This window comes from Tenrec ecaudatus, chromosome 15 (assembly GCF_050624435.1).
Source record: "Tenrec ecaudatus isolate mTenEca1 chromosome 15, mTenEca1.hap1, whole genome shotgun sequence".
NCBI lineage: Eukaryota > Metazoa > Chordata > Mammalia > Afrosoricida > Tenrecidae > Tenrec > Tenrec ecaudatus.
Window position 1 is genome coordinate 87,761,705 of NC_134544.1, and position 5,078 is coordinate 87,766,782.

The following is a 5,078-nucleotide window of genomic DNA, read 5'->3' on the forward strand; positions in this document are numbered from 1 at the left end:
GACAGATTTCAATTAATTGTGGTATATAATTATTTGGATGTGTTGTCTGACTCAATTTCCAATAATTTTAAGAACTTTTTCATGTAGATCCATTACCAATATCAGTCTACAGTTTTCTTGAAGTATCATCTGACCTTGGTATCAGCTTATTACTGGTCTCATAGAAAATGTTAGTAATGTACTCTCACAATCATGGTTATGTTTGTACCCAATAACTTGAGCTTAAATAACACAACACAAAGTGATTATTCATACTGTATGAATACTCTGGTCTCTAGCTACCAGAATCTTCAACTTTAACCTATCTTATAGTTAACCTTGATGTTTCTCATGGAATTTAATTTTGATTCAGTGATGATAGACCTCAGTGATTTTGTCATTACTTTGTTACACACACACACACACACATACACACACACACCAAACCCATTCCTTCTTTTTAATAAGAGAGCTTATGTTCCAGCAAATGTCACATGAAAGGTTTGGCATCAGTTACCATGGAAATAACTTTTGTAAATATAACTTACACACTGGTATTTTGTGCTTGTCTTGGGTACTGATTAGTGGTTTCTGAGGTGGTTGTTGTTAGGTGTCACTGAGTTGACTCCATATCATAGGGACCCAGTACACAACAGAAGGAAACACAGTCTTCTATGCCAGACTCACTGTTTAGGATGAACCGTTGTTGTCGTCACTGTGTCTGTTCATTTAGTTGGGGATTCCTATTTGTCCCTGACCTTCTACTTTACCACATACAATATCCTTCTCCAGGGACTGCTCCTTTCTGACAACATTGTCCAAAGTATGTAATAGGAACGCTTACTATCTTTGACTCTAACTAGCACTCTGAGCTTACTTCTTCAAAGACAGATTGGTTTGTGCTTTTGGACACCAATGTTATTTCAGTGTTCTTAGCCAGCAGTATAACTCAAATAAATGAATTCTCCAGTTTTCCTTATGCAGTGTTCAGCTGCCAATACATAAGAGGCAATTGACAATACCATGATTTGGGTGATGTGCACCTAGTCCTCAAAGTAAGATCCTTCCTCTGAAATACTCTAAATAAGCATAATAAGGCATGTATACAATGTAGCTATTGATCTCAACGGTTACTATCACCATTCTGTTTTTTTGTATTTTTCGCATAAGTTATCAGTATTTCTGGAAGGCATTAAAACTTAATCAAGCTTAAATTAAGAATGTTGCTCAGGAGGGGCCTGGAAGCCAACTTTACTCTGCTACCAACCAATGTAAGGCGCTAGAGTTGAAACCTGTGGTTAATACCCGGTGCAATGGTGAGCATTATATTCAAAGTAAGCTTCATGACTGGTATACATGACAGAGTCTAAAACAAATTGCGCTTTTCTCTAGTTGTCTGACTTGCTGATTTGTTTTAGAGGAGCACTAGTCTACACCCCTTATCCTATAACTGCAACCTCACAGCCCTGCGTTCAGAGACACCCTGGGGGTTACAAAAGGGAAGTGACAATGATATCCAACTAACCACTCAGGCTAATGCCTCACTACTTTATCACACCATTGCCTCTTCCCACCACATTCATTTTGTTGTCCTGCCGAACTGGGTCCTGGTGGAACATGTTTCACCAGCTCAAGTCTAGGCACTAGCTTTTCCTCTTCTCCCTAGCAGACCAAGACTATGGATGGGACATCCTAGAACCCAAGCCAATAAGCCCACTCCTACAGTTTTTGCTGTTTGCCATCTGTCAGCGTTACCTAGAAAGCTTGGAATCCAGAATGTAGGCCAAGATTACAAAATCGTTGATCAGTCATTTCTTCCCTGGATCCACATTGTACTTTTAAGCTTCTGGCCTCACCTTGGCTCTTGGGATCACCCATCTCCCTACCCCTTGCCATTCCTTGACTGTAGGCTGCAGTCTTTCCCAAAGGCTTTTAAATTGGACATCAGTAAGCAGAAGAGCTTAAAAGAGTAGCACGTAAGGATTCGCCTGGCTTGTTTTCTTGTGTAGGATATCTCTGTCTTGGCCAACGTGCATCTCGATGTCCTATTGGTGTCTCTCTGTCACTTGTTGTCCACCTCCACAAGAAGTTTCTGTAATTACCATAGTGTTGCACTTAAATGTGCTACCCAACCATAGGCATTTCTTCACACATAATAGATATTGTAAAGAATACAAAGGATGCAAGCAGATTGGAGAAGGTTAAACATGATGAAAAGCTAAGCATCAGTTGGAGTGGCATGTAAGAGCATTATTCAACTTGATCACATTCGCCAAATATGTCAAGGGTTATAGTCTTTGGGGTAGTACTGGCTGGTAGAGAACATTCTTCACAAAATATTCCTTTTAAAGTTAGATTTCTGGTGAAGGAAGATGTTTACCTTCAATGAAGCTTGAGAATTATGAGGCCTTAAATACTTGTACCTTGGAGGGAAGGGAGTGTAGAAAGGGAGAACCGATCTGGGGGATCTACATGTAACCTCCTATCTGGGGGATGAGCAACAGGAAGGTGGGTGAGGGAAGACTCCGGGCAGTGTAAGATAAGATAAAATAATAATTTATAAATGATTAAGGGTTCATGAGGGAGGGAGGAGTGGTGAGGTAGGGAGAGGGGTTAAAATGAAAATGAGCTGATTCCTGGAACCCAAGTGGAAGGCAAATTTTTAGAATGATGAGGGCAACGAATGTATAAGGGTGCTTTCCTCAATTGATGTATGTATGGATTGTGATAAGAGTCTTATGAGCCCCGATAAAATGATTTATTAAAAAAAATACTTGCACTTTATTCTGAAAATGAATATTGTATACATATAGGATGTGGATCCAAAGTTGATAATTATATTTGAGAAATTGGTAAAATTGCTCTGTAAATGTAGAGTGGGCTCTGTTTTTAATGCAAGCACCCTCAGATAAGGGCATGGTTTTGATTCCAAGGGTTCGGGGTGGTCACTATTTAGCTCAAGAAGTATAGGCCAAGAACTTGACATGTTTCTCAAAATTGTCTGCTCATCAACAAAGATTTGGCACTGAGAAATGCAGTCCAGTCTATGGAGCTAGAAGTCTGTTACTACTGTCTTGCACATTGAAGCCTCACAAGAAAGATTTCAACTTCTGACTGGGTTGTGAACCAGATCCATTCACCTGACTCCAAGCAGGGTGAGCAACCCTGGGGCTCCTGGGGGTGGGGCCAGGGTGGAGGAGCTTGAGGGGAAGTAGGGATCCATGCTTCCTGGGGTCTGACCCCAGGAGAGCGCCAGTGTACAGGGGCCCATGCTGTCCTGTCCATCATGGTCCAATGTCTCATCTCATCTCCCTGAATGATAGAATTCACTGGGTAAGTAATCAATTTGCAAAAGGCCTAGTGGTTACAGATTGGGCTTCTACCTGCAGGGTCAGCAGTTCAGAATTACAAGTAACACCTGGGGGAAAGACAGGGTTTCTACTCTTGTAAAGGGCTACAGTTTCAGAAACTCACCAGGGGCAGGTCCACCTCCTAAAGGGTTGCTGTAGCAGGAACCCGCTTGATGGCAGTGAGTTGGGTTTTAGGTTTGGGTTGCTGATGACAGTGACAACAGAGTGTCTGTTTGCTGTGTCCCCGCTTTGATTAGGTCTCCATTGAATCCTTTCTGATAATTATCCAAAGATGTAGATCATCTTCCCCCAGGGGAGAATGCCTTTGAAGTAGATTGCCTGCACTCCTTTCCAGCCAGCTCCTCTCTACGGGCCTGCCTAGGTCAACTGTCAAACTGCATTAGGTTACCACAAATAATGCTACATTAAAACATCATTTATCTTTGGATTCAAAAGTGCACTCACTATGGGGATATATACTTCTTACTTCATTCCAAAATCTGCACATAAATTTCAATCTATTTTTTTAAAATGTTTTATTAGGGGCTCATACAACTCTTATCACAGTCCATGCATACATCAGTGGTGTAAAGCACATCTGTACAATCTTTGCCCTCATTGTTTTCACAACATTTTCTCTCCACTTAAGCCCTTTGCATCAGGTCCCCTATTTTTCCCCTCCCTCCCGCTCCCCCCTCTCACATGAGCCCTTGATAATTTATAAATTATTGTTTTGTCATATCTTGCCCTGCCCGACATCTCCCTTCACCCCTTTTTCTGTTGTCCGTCCCCCAGGAAGGAGGTCACATATTGATCCTTGTAATCGGTTCCCTATTTCCAACCCCTCTCCCTCTACCCTCCCAGTATCACCACTCACTCCCCTGACCCTGAAGGTTTCATCCGCCCTGGATTCCCTGTGCTTCCAACTCCTGTCTGCACCAGTGTACATCCTCTGCTCTATCCCTACTTGCAAAGTAGAATTCAGATCATGATACTTGGGGTTGGGGTTGAGGGGGAAAAGAAGCATTTAGGAACTTGAGGAAAGCTGTATATAAAAAAAATTCAATGTAATAGATGATATATAAGTGTTTATATGGAACCCTTGTTTTGACATGTGTTAAGGGTTGGACTGCTAATCTCCAGGTTAGAGGTACATACCTATTAACTGCTTGTCATGTCTTTATAGTCTTTGAAACTCTGTCGAGCAGTTCTCCTGTGTCCCATCAACAGCTTATTCATCTAACTCTATTGATGGGGAGTTTCACAGTGTTTCTAAAGTGATTTTACAATGTATAGTTCCTCTAGAAAATAGTGTTCACTTTATACTAGCTTTTTTATATAGCCCTTTCAAAATGTTTCCAGCTGCTTTATTTAACATAACCATCTTCAAGGTTCATTGATTTATCATTCTACTTGAGAATCACACAGTAAGGAATTGAGAGTTACGTGTGCTGTGAGGTAGGGATCCTGCTTTTTGTTTCTTTTTGACAGCTTATTTGACTTTGTCCAATGTATGTTTGATTGTCCAATCTCTATTTATTATAAAGCCATCTTTACTCACATGTCTGAAGGTTATGAGTTTTAGATTTTATTGCTCATGATAAAATCATTTTTCCATCACTCAGTAAGGGCACAGTTAACAGTATTGAGGACTTTGTGCAATAAGAGGAAGGGAATTGTTATAGCTTTTGGACCTACAGATTATGTGTTATTCACATTGTATTCTCCCATCAGCTTGCAGATTGTGTA